The following is a 13,183-nucleotide window of genomic DNA, read 5'->3' on the forward strand; positions in this document are numbered from 1 at the left end:
ATTTGATGATTGTAATTTCTGTATAACTCACTTATACTAATCATTTGACAATCAGCATATGGTTCTTCATATTCCTGCCTGACTTTGAAACACATATCCACTTTTCCCAAGGACCTCGAGAAATCTAAAAAGCAGAGCATGTTTCCTTTACATCTCTACGAAAAAAATTGCTAAATAATTTGTGTTTAAATACTAACGATGTTTATCTTTTAGGTCAAATTTATTTTTATTAGCTTTTTTTCATAGAAGATAATTTAATAGTTACATTTTTCAACTGTAAAAATGTATATAGTTGCCATTTTTCCGTTTGTTACAGATTATTAAATACTTGTGTCATTAGAACTTTAAGTGTGATATATGAATAATTATTATTACATATTGTGCCTATTCTGAACTGTTATGAAAATGGTCTTTTGCTATTTGGGGAACTAAACTCCACTACAGAGTCCATGTGAGACTCCTCTATTATTTCAGTGTTAAATTCCATTTATGGTTCATGGTATAGAAGTATGATGAGGTTCATAGCATTTGGAATTCAATTGTATTTGCTCTTTTCAGAAAAAAAATTTCTAAATAGGAAAAAAGCAAACATAAGCACTAGGTTGACTTAGATTAGCATTAATATACAGTCAGTGACTATTCTTTTGCTTGTTCTTGATTTATTTAGGATCATGGTTTGAAATATATAAGAAATGGGAAGTATATTCATGCTTATTTTTGAGTGTTTTTATCCATTGGAAAAAAATAAGAAATGTTCTTGTTTATAGAGAATATGTACAATTTTAAATAAATATTAAGGTTATATATTATCTAAAATAAATCTATATATTAATACTACCTAATAGAACTTATGGCAATACTAAAAATGTTGTGTATCCTTGCTGTTCAGTAAAATAGCCACTTGCCACATTCACATGTACCTTCTGAGTGTTTGTGACTGGTGTGACTAGGGTAGTGAATTTTTAGTTTTTGTTAATTTTAAAAATATAAAAGTAAGTAGCCATGTGTGGGATTGGCGTGTGTGTGTGTATCCTAGTTTTATTTTCAGTACTTCCACTTCCACGTTGAAAATAGGGGGAAACAAGAAAGGGATTTGAAAACCATGTAAACATCGAGTGGACACAGTACAACTTTCTACAAGAACAGCTCGATTTTACTATAGAAATTCTGTCACACAGTCATGTTTACCAACAAAAATGAAGCTCTTTCTGAACAATAACTTTGCTACTGCATGTGTTTACGCAGTCTTTAAAACTAGCCTGATATGTTGTGCCTTTTTCATATTACATTGATTTGGTCAGAAGACATTAAAAGTAGTCACTCTGATAAAAATGTTAATATTATTAAAATTATTTCAATTCTGAGTAGAATTGCTTTCATAATATGCCTGATCTTGGACGCTACAATTTTAAAAATTGTTCAGGACCTGCCATCAACTCTGCTGTGCCCACTATGTCTATTACACTGCCCTGGGTTCCACAAAATTACAGTGACCTGAGAGACTCATAACAGTAGTGGAGGTTCCAAAACTAATATCCTTACCCAGAGATTTGTCAAAGAAGCAGCAAGATTTTTTCATTTAGATGCTAGTATTTGTCTCTGTTTTTGTTGTTGTTATTGTTTGTTTTCTTTTTGACTTCAATTTACACATAAAAACATTGTCAGGCTCTCATTTTTATTTTAGCAGATTTTTTAAAATATGAGGGTTCACAGGAAAGCTGGCGAATCTGTTTACCATTGTTTTATTTATATTGTCCTAAAGTCTGTCACTTGATAATATCCTGTAACTTTAATTTGTCATAAGCACCAAACTAAAAAAAAAGAGAATCCGTTAAAAATGGCATCATCTTCTAATGAAATCTTGAAGTATGATAAAATAAAAAGCATTAATTTTTATATTACTTAGCCGACAGTTATGTAGTATTTACCATGTGCTAGACACTGTTCCAAGTACAAATATTAATTTCAGAAAATAATTTTAAATACTAATTATGAATGGGAATTCAATTAATCTTCAAAAGAACACTCTGCAGTAGTTGCTATTATTATCCTCATTTTATAGATTAGAAAGTGGAAGCACAGAACTTGCCCGTAGTCACCCATGCAGTAAGTGGTAAAGCAGAGATGTGAACCCACACGGTCTGGCTCCAAAAGCTGTGCCTTTCACTGCTGTGCTGCCTCTCTTGTATCTCTGAATGTTGACCCAAATAAACACAACCATGCATGTATATAGTTAGCATACATCTGTGTATCTTTCTAGTAAATTTTTTCTAATTCTATGAAATTAAGCTTAGGTCATGGAATCTTTTCAGTGAATCTTCTTCGAAACTGTGACTAAATCCAAATGACCTCATTCTCCATTCTCATGGCCCAACATTTATACATTTGTTACTCTTGTAGCATCCTTTTTCTTTTGTTTTACTTAGCTCTTTCTTTTAAATGGTACCTTTCTCCCAATGCTCCTAGCTCATGTTTATTCAGCAATTATGTTACGCATTCCATGCAGAGCATCTTTTCAAGGCACTGTGTATGAGAGTGAGGAACAAAACAGACTAAAGTGTGCTTACACAGAATTTACATTCTAGTGTTCACACACATAAAATGCTTATCATGTGTCTCACACTGTTCTAGATACAACATACATGCCAGGTCATTTAATATTCACAGCCCTATGAGGCAGGTACTCTTATTGTACCCACTTTACAAATGACGAAGCCAAAACATATAGAATATATACTAATAAGACGCAGAGCAGTGATTCTTACTTTTATAAAGAGGTTCTATCTGTTCTTTGTAATGCAGGCAGGAGTATAAGCAGAGAGAAGAAATAGGAGGTTTAGGCAGTAATTCTGGAGGGAGACAATAGTGGTTGGTCCTAGGGTGGTGACAGGGAGGGATAAGTGAATGGATTTTCCATACATTTTGAAGGTAAATGGATAGGACTTCTTAATGATTTGGGTCGTGGCTCATACTATCTTGTTGGTGGTGAGAAATGACTTAAGTGCTCAATTATACATGTAACAAGTTTACATTACTTTAAAAGCCTATTCAAACCATAAATTGAGCTGTTGAAGACTTTGAAGCAATATTTCTACTTTTGAACTATGTCTTTTCAGAAGGGGAAGTCATTTTGTGCATTCTTAAATCATACCTAGATTTTTGCCCCCATTCTTATAGTAATAGTATTGTATCAATATTGGTTCATCAATTATAATAAATGTACCACAGTAATGCAAAATGTTAGTAATAGGAGAAACTATGTTCTGGGGAAGAGGATAAATAGAAACTCTCTGTACTTTCTGTATAATTTTTCTGTAAGCCTAAAACTGCTCTAGAAAACAAAATCTGTTTTTAAAGATGGCATCTTTGTCTCTGGGAAATATTCTTCCATTATTTAGATTCAGTCTCATTTTTGTTTCCTATCCTTGGTATATTTTTATATAGATCTACACCTCCTGGTTTAACTTTTCCATGTCTATTACTCCTTTTCCTATTTGTTCATATTTTGATGAAGTTTTTGGCTCAACTTACTATTTGAAAAAATTAGTAATATTATTCTAATTCTGATTACTCTGTTTTAATAACAGTTGTTTTTGTTGTATGCAGCAATATTTTTTTTGATATCTATAAGTAATCTATGGGTCTTCAGTTTCAAATAACAGAAACCTATTTACACTGATTTAAGCAGAAAAAGAGAATAACACTCATTAGCTATTGCTAGTTCAACCTTGGTCAAAGGGACAGATTTTAACAAATCACCATTGCCAGAAGGATACAAAATTCTCCTCATTCGTAACTGGTTCACATGTTTACCCCTACTATCAGGGGATAGATTAATCACTATGAGATCCATGCAAATTGAAAGCGGTAGAGGGTGGTTCTTGAAGAAGAAAAAAATGGATGCTGGTCAGACAAAAACAGTTTATTAGAAGGATAACTATAACACTACTTCAAAATATCTCTGTTCTCCAAGGTCAGCTGTTTTGTTCAATTAACCTATTCTTTTTAGGGGCAGAGTAGGGAAGTAGAGAATTATTTCCCTTAAAAAGTTAGTTATCTTTTCTTCTCTTTATATTTATAAATGAAAGAATGATTAATTAATAAAATTAGCTAATGTGGATCTTCTCTTTATATCATAATGTTCTTTGCATATCAAGTCTCTTTTCTCCTTGGAAAGTTGACTGAAAGTTTATACTTCCAGCAGGGACAGTCAGGCTACTTAGACTTCAGTCCATTCCCTTGTCAGAATAATTAATTCTTTACTCTGAGAGAAACAAAACTCATTTTAGGAGCCGTTTTCCTCTTCAGAAATGCAGCCCTCTTTCTTTAGAGGTGGGCTCTTGAGTTTGTCCTGGGTCATGTATTACTGTCTTTGGTCACTCTGGGCACAGGGTAGTCTTTCTTGGGAGCCCCACAGGAAGAACACCTCTCATCTCTACTCCAAACTTCTATGGATGCTTCATACTGCGTGTAACATATATTAAAATTGATGTTTTGACAGTGAGCAGACACCAAGATACAGCAAAGCCAGATTATTATGCACATTTACAAAGGAACTTTACATGAATCCGCTCCATGTTCCCTAGCTCCACCTATTAGAAAAAAGATTGGGGCTTAAAGGAGGAGGATTATAAAGAAACTTCTGTGAAAATATCTGCTGTCTTGCTGCAAAAATAAAAGGGTGATACAAGCTGAGAGAGTTCCGTCAGACCAATTTAAGCTCAAAATGTATATGCTACATGTGGGAGACATAGACGGCTGATGCATGATTCATTCCTGATATTCCATTTTTTATAGCTTGTACCTTAGTGGCAAAAAAACACACATTTCATTATACTCAGGACTCAGTGGGGTAGGAATTCAGAGAGGGGACAGCACGAATAGGACTCATCTCTGTTTCATAATATCTGAGGCCTCAGCTCAGAAGATGCAACAAATGTGGATGACTCAAGGCATCTTCCCTCACACTGATACTGGCCGGTACCTCAGCCAGGGCTGTCAGTCAGAACTTGTACAATTGACCCCTCCTATGTGTTCTAGGCTTCTTCTGAGAACATAGGCCCTACAACTCAGGGAGAAGAATATAAACATCACATAGTAAGAAGAGCTGGAAGATCTTGTTGTGCCATTTTAGAAAGGCTAACTAATCTGTAAAAATAAGATAGGGATGCCACAATGGGAGCAGCCTGAACCTCAATTTGTTGGGCAACGAATGAGTGGGACACACAAGAATGAATATTTCATCAGGTCATTTTGAATTCAGTTTCATAGGGACAGTAAAAGGCTGAGGAACTCCTGTAGTAAAAAACAGGAGATACATCATCAGGAAAATGCAAATTAACACAACAAGTTACCACTACACATGTATCAGAATGGCCAAAATCCGAAACACCAACATCACCAAATGCTGGTAAGGATGTAGAGCAACAGGACTTCTCATTCACTGCTGGTGGGTATGCAAAATGGTACATTTTGGAAGACAGTTTGGTGGTTTCCTACAAAATTAAGCATACTCTTACCATACAAGCTAGAAATAGTACTCCTTGGTGTTTTACTCAAAGGTATTAAGTCTTTATCCACACAAAAACCCCACACACAGATGTTTATAGCTGCTTTATTCATAATTGCCAAAACTGAGAAACAATCAAGATTTCCTGGGGGGAGGGTATAGTTCAAGTGGTAGAATGTATACTTAGCATACCCAAGGCCCTAGGTTCAATCCCCAGTATTTCCTCTAAAAATAAATAAATAAATCTAATTATCTACCCCCACAAAAATTTAAAAATTAAAAAAAAAATTTCCTTAAGTAGATGAATGTAGAAACAGTGATACATCCATACATTCAGAGTATTATTCAGTACTAAAAAATAAAGAGCTGTTAAGTCATGAAAAAACATGGATGAACCTTAAGTGCACATTACTAAGTGAAAGAATCCAATCTGAAAAGGCTCTATGCTGCATAATCCCAACCATATGTCATGCTGGAAAAGGCAAAACTATGGAGACAACAAAAAGATCAGTGGTTTCCAAGGATTAGGGGGTGGGGAGGGATGAATAGTGGGGGCTCAGAGGATATTTAGGGCAGTGAAAACACTCCATATGATACTATAATGATGGATACATGCCATTAAATATTTATCCAAACCCATAGAATGTACAATACCAAGAGTGAATCACAATGTAAACTGTGGACTTTGGGGGATAATGATTATCAGTGTAGGTCCATCAGTTGTAACAAATATTACTGTAGTGGGGGACACTGATAATGGGGGAGGCTATACAAGTTTGAGGGTAGTACGTATATGGGAAATCTCTGTACCTTCCTCTCAATTTTGTTGTGAACTTAAAACTACTCTTAAAGAATAAAGTCCTTAAAAAAAATGAGATAAACACTAGGTTTGTAGAGAATGTGGAATGAGTCACAAGTGTATTCCAATAGAATAGAGATGCATCTTCTCAGTTCAAAGGAGCTGCATGAGAAAGATTGCCACAGATGAAAATATCTGAAAATTTTACAGTAGCAGCTCATGAGGAAGAAAAAGAAAGTCAGTGTTAAACCCCTGCCAGAACCAGAAACAAAGAAGCCCCATACAATTCAAGTAAAATTCTTTGTATTGCCTTGTATCTTTTCCCTCCCCTGGTGGACCAAACCACAGCTAGAGTGGAAAGCCTTGAACTTAAAGAGAAAGCAGAGATCAACTATATCATTGCACTTGAAAGCAGGTAGCCTCCTCCAGGGTTAACATAGAAGTAGAGTGGGAGGAGGAAAGAAATGTTTTAAGAACTCATACTCCTGAATTAGTGTTTAGTTAGCATTTTGATAGATATTCTGTATTCTAAATTAAGTCTTTGATTATGAAGCTAAGTGACCATCCATTGCCTGAAACAGAATACTCATGGGATATGTCCATATTTATACACAAGGGTGGGGAAGAGTTCCTTCCCCACTGAGAAAATGTTAAGGGACAGGAGGAAATCAGACTAGATTTTCAATTAGATGACATCCTGTGAGTCATATGTTTAACACGCTAGTTACATGTGGCTTGATTTGATCTGTTCTTTCAGTCTTCCAGAAATCAATCCATATTTCTATCAAGTTAATGCTGGTAAAAGTAATTCTGTGAAATTACACCATTTTATTCTTCACTACTAGTGAGGACAGAACATGCATCCTCAGATGAACCTCAATTCCAAAGAAATACCCAGTCAGATTAGTAGAAAATATTGAACACCAGACTTGCCAACTGATTTTGTTTCAAGCTGCTGTGAAATCTTTTTCAAAAATTAGATTTCTGCTCTCATCTTACTAATTTTCTTTTGAAATCTTTACCTCATACACTACATCCTTCTAGATTTGGTAACTCCTTGCCTGACAACGATAACTTATTATGGAGGGTAGCTGGCTCACATGTATTCAAGACATCACTTTATATCAGAATTGATTTAGGAGATATGAAATGGACTTTGATAAGCCCTTGACACTGCAACTGAGGTTGTACAAGCTATATATACACTGTTGTTCAGACTTACAGGTGCACAGGTATGATATTATCCTGTTGAAGAAGTAGAGTGGTATTCCTCAAGGGGTAACTGGACAACAATAGAAGCATTGGGAGACTATCCAAAGCAGTCTAAAAATTACCACTTCTGGGGATTCACAAAGCTGATTTGCAAAATGAAATTTCCCAACTGCTCAAGTGAGTCATTTGGCATTTGTGGGAATGCTTTGAATTTAATAGAAAACAACAACAACCCCATTAATAGTGCATCAATAAAATAAGTTAAAATACTAATTAAATAGTCCCATAAATTAATAGTTTTTGAAATGTTAATTTGCATTTTAAGGGTAGGTAAGTTTGTTGATATTTAATAAAAGGGAAGTATGACTAAGTAAGAACATTTGTGGGTGTGTGAGATGGCAAGAATGCTGGATATACTCCTAAAGGAGAATTCTAATAGGATTACTTATCAAAAAACATTTACTTGTAGATAAACTTATGCTGTTCTTAATAACTGATAAAACCCTTATATTCAAATGTGAACCAAAGATGTGATTCTTCTCTCAAAGTTTAGAAGATAAACATATTAATATGGATAGCAGATCTTCAAGATAAATAGGCAAAGGAAGTACTGATATGACTAAAGGTATTACTGCTTGCTGGGGAGTTGTGTAAAATATGACAGAGTTACTCTTAAAATACTGATATAACAAAAGCTCTCTGGGATATACAACACAATTATACTTCATGTATATTTCCAGCTTTATACCAGAGAAAGCATTCAGATAAACCTAGCAAAATATGGTAAATAAAAACCATATGTGGAAAAAAGGGTTCATCTATCTATTTTTAATATGTGTATATATGCTTAATATATTTTTTCAATGATATTTTTATGTCCACTAATAATTATCTTGACAATCTTGTTGCAATTGGAAATAATTTGTGAATAGTGAAGATGCAAATTAAGAAAAATATAATGACAAAGAAAAAATATGATTAATTTGTTTCATTCCACTGTATAAAAAAAGCGATATTGGGGTTCTTTAAAGTGAAAGTAAACAGAATATAATCTCTTAGTTTCAAAATATAATGGATAAATTAATATTTACTGGGTTGTTCAGAGTGAAACTTGTGGGTGGGGGGTACATCTAAATCATAAATTTACACACTTGAAAAGATTCAAAATTATTTATCGAAGGATGTTTTGTTGTGATGTGTATCCTGTAAAGCATTCCCATGAGATGAGTTTTCATAAATGTGAAAATATTGGTGGAACCTCTTTTGGTACATAATATCCAAAGATGACTGCTATCAAGTCCTTCCTCCTGGAATACCCATGATCTTCCTCACATCAAAAGGTGGGGTTTAATTTCCTATCCTCTTGAATCTATGTAGTAACTTGTTTGAACTATTAGAATGGAGTAAAAATGACATCTCAAAACATAGGCGGCTAGGTCGTATAGAGAAGCCTTCCTGCAAAAACTGGATAGCAGCATGTAAATCAATGAAGTTAGAACACTCCTTCACATCAAACACAAATATAAACTCAAAATGGCTTAAAGAGAAGACATGATAAGACAAGACATGATAAATCTCCTAGAAGAAAACATAGGCAAAACATTGTCTGACATAAATTTTAGCAATATTCTCCTAGGGCATTTTACCCAGGCAAAAGAAGTAAGAGCAACAATAAACAAATGGGACCTAATTAAATGTACAAGCTTTTGCACAGCAAAGGAAACTGTAAGCAAAACAAAATGACATTCTATGGAATGGGAGAAAATATTTACAAATGATGCACTAAAAACGCTTAATCTCCAGAATATATAAACAGCTAATACAACTTAACAACAACAACAAAAAAACAAACAACCCAATCCCAAAATGAGCAGAGGACCTAAACAAGTAATTCTCCAGTGAAGACATACAAATGGCCAATAGGCACATGAAAAAATGCTCAATATCACTAATTGTCAGAGAAATGCCAATCAAAACTACAATGAGGTATTCCCTCACACCAGTCAGAATGGCCATCATTCAAAAGTCCACAAACAATAAATACTGGAGAGGGTGTCGAGAAAAGGGAATCCGTTTACACTGTTGGTGGGAATGTAGCTTGGTGCAGCCATTATGGAAATCAGTATGGAGATTCCTCATAAACTAAAAATAGACCTACCACATGATCCAGCAATCCTACTTCTGGGTATATATCCAGAGGGAACTCAAATTTGAAAAGATACATGCATCCTAATAGTCATAGCAGCACTGTATACAACAGCCAAGACATGGAAACAACCTAAATGTTCATCAACAAATGCTTCGATAAAGAAGCTGTGGTATATTTATACAATGAAATACTACTCAGCCATAGAAAATAATGAAATAATGTTATCTGCAGCCACATGCATGGACCTAGAGATCATCATTCTAAGTGAAGTAAGCCAGAAAGAGAGAGAAAAATACCACATGGTATCATTCATATGTGGAATCTAAAAAAAAAAAAAAAAGAAGAAGAAAAAGAAAGAAAAAGGACACTATGAATTCCTGAGATACCCTGAGACAAAATTGCCCACCTGATCCCAGTCAATCCATAGAAACATAGATAATATTAAACAATAACCATAGATAAAACTGTTTCAGTGAGTTGAAACATAATAATAAGTTGTTGTTTTAAAATCACTAATTTTTTGGCAGGTTATTATGCAGCAATAGAAAACTGGAACAATTCTCGATGAGCATTGTTTGGTATCTAAGGCATGTGATTTTTTTCTCAAAACACTTAACAAACTGATGTAAAATTGAGGTAGGTTTTTGATCAAACATGACACACACAGCCTACCATGCCACTACAAACCCAGGCCACATGGAGGGGCCATTGTAGGTGTGTATTCAGTTGGAGTCAGGTGATGCTGCTTTCCTAACTTTACAAATCACAGGCACAAACACACAAACATATGTTTTTCAGTTTATAAACTTTAGGGAGGAATTAAAGCTTTATTAATTAATAAATTGCTTCTCTTCATGAATCAGGAACATATACTGAACTAGATACTAGTCAGAGTGCTAGTGTAGAAGCCAGAGCTGTTAGCATTTAGGTCTTAAAACACCAACCTATTTTAGAAAATGTAGCAAAAGAGGTAAGAGCGATTCTCACTGTTTTTAAAGCATCTGGACAAATAGAATTGCTCATCCTTACAACTTAAAATACAACTATGTCAATGACTCTGAAGAAAGATACATGTTCTGCTACATTTTAAAGATTTTATTTGAGTTTGGGACTATGTTTATTTATACCAGAGAAAATGCCAACAGAATATTTTCACTTCATGGTGAGACTTTTGACTGCTGTATTTTTTAAGGTTTTATTTCTAAATTTTGCCAAACTAAAATTTAAACCCTTTCAAATTTCTTACATTCTTTTTTCTCCTTCCCTTTCATTTTCTTCTCTTCCTTTCTCCTTTCCTCATTTTCTGATTTGTCACCATTATTTGTATTTCATCTTTTACTTTTTTGCATAAGTAAAGTACTAGGATTCAGGTGACTTGGTTTCTAATCTAAATTCTGCAAGTAACTAGCTATGTAATCTTGGTTAGATCACTTACAATCTAGAGGACCAAATTAATCTCTTTGAAACTTCAGGGGATTAAAATAGGTTATCTTTCTAACCCTATCTACTCTAAAAATTACATAATTCAAAAACATGTAAAACAAGGCAATTACAAGGTAAACATCAAAAGCTAATTTGAAAAGATAAAAAATGAATCAGGCTCTTAGTATGAGTTACTTACTGCAATGAACTAAAGTCAGAATGAAAAAGCAAATTACTTTAGGCTATCTAGTTCTCATAATACAATAAAAGAGAACATAAAATCTCTCTATGGAAATAAACTTACTTGTTGTCATTGACTTCTAGGAGAAATAAACATGCTTCCCATGTTTAAGGGATATTGGATAACATAATTGAATCTGTATTTAGTTAGAGTATGAAGTGACCTGTCTCTGTATTCCCATAGCACCATACACATATTGCCACCCATGCATATACCAATTTGTATATTTATTTGTTTTAATAATTTATTGCTCATTTGTCTAATTAAACTGAAATTTCTTAGGAGCATCTGACCTTGACTTGTTTGATTTTTTTTTATTCCCAGCCCCTACACAGTGTAGAGGGCATTCAACTGGCCCTCAATAAGTTTTTGTAGGATAAAGAGGTACAGAATCGATCTTCAAAAGGATATTTCTTTCATCATCACATAGAAGATATCAAAGCCATATGATTAAACTATAATTAAGAAGTGCATGACTGTATAACTCTAATAAGACAGTCAGGTAAGCAGCTTTGTGTTGAGCCAGCAATATCTTTATAAAGATCCTAGCACAGTACAAAGAAAGAAAAAGTGCTCCTTAAGGAGCATTTTTACCAATAATCGATATTCCATGGGAGTTTGACAAGTACCAGTTTTCACTCAGTCCAATATTATAATTGACATTAGTCATTAGTGTGCCATATTTTACTTTATTGACTCTTAGTATGATTCCAATAAGATTAGGTGGTAGAGATAACATCTTACCATGTCAATTTAGGAGTCTGATGTATAATCTTCCAAGTGGAGGCCTGTCCTATTCTTTATGGCATTAGATTAGAAGGGTTCTCGAAGTAGAAATTTTTCACAGACAGTAGTTTAAAACACTTTAAAGCATGTAATAAATAGTGGATTGAGATATGTTTGGATCATATACAGAAAGTTGAGTAAATGTCATCAATTGGCCACAGCTTGTTAAACTGTGCCTTCCATAGAAAATCTAATTACACAGAGGCCTTCAAAGATATAAGCTGCAACCCTCTGTCTCCATCTCTCCCACCTCCAGTCACTGAAAGAGCTGATACATGGATAAGATTATTCAATATTTAAGTTTAAGAATGTTGACAATACTTTAAGATTTTAAGTATAATATTGGTGATGCTATGTGAATGTTTTGGATAGTGGTTAGCCAATCCTTTTGGCTACTTTTTAGGGGGAAATATATAGCAACGTGATCTCCCAATTCTAGATTTCCTATGGAAGTAGCATTGGCAGAATTCTGAAATTTAAGTTTCTGAAAATTATTTTCAGCTAATGGATTTTTGGAATATGGAGTATGGTTTCTTGGTTCTAGAGATCTGCTGGCTCCCTGTGCTTGTTAGTGGAGTAAACAACCCTCTTATAGATAAAGGGTATAGAATATATATCCAGCAGACTTGTCGGCAAGTTTCTTCAGGATTGAGAAGAATATGTGCTTGTTATTTAAGCCAAACATTTCAGAATTTGACTTTCATAACAACTGATATTAGTATAATTGCCTTTACCCTTGTTCCTGGTTGCTCAAAGATTGGATGTAAATAAGATATTAAATCTTACATATAGAAGTTCATATTATAAAGCCTTAATTATTGTAGACAGGGGTTGAAAAATCAGAAGTGGAGGTTTAGAATGTCACATTTTTTACTCTGGCTTGTTACCAAACCAAACTCGTCTAATGTGCAGTAAAGCCAATCTACTGACACCAGCTTGTGGTGAAGGAAAGTTACTTATTTATTGCAAGATGCCAGATGTAGGGCCAAGCAAAGAGAATGGGCAGCTCATGCTCAGAAGACCCAAACTCCCCGATGGATTTCAAGGAAGGGTTTTTAAAGACAA

This window comes from Camelus dromedarius, chromosome 2 (genome assembly GCF_036321535.1).
Source record: "Camelus dromedarius isolate mCamDro1 chromosome 2, mCamDro1.pat, whole genome shotgun sequence".
Classification (NCBI taxonomy): Eukaryota; Metazoa; Chordata; class Mammalia; order Artiodactyla; family Camelidae; genus Camelus; species Camelus dromedarius.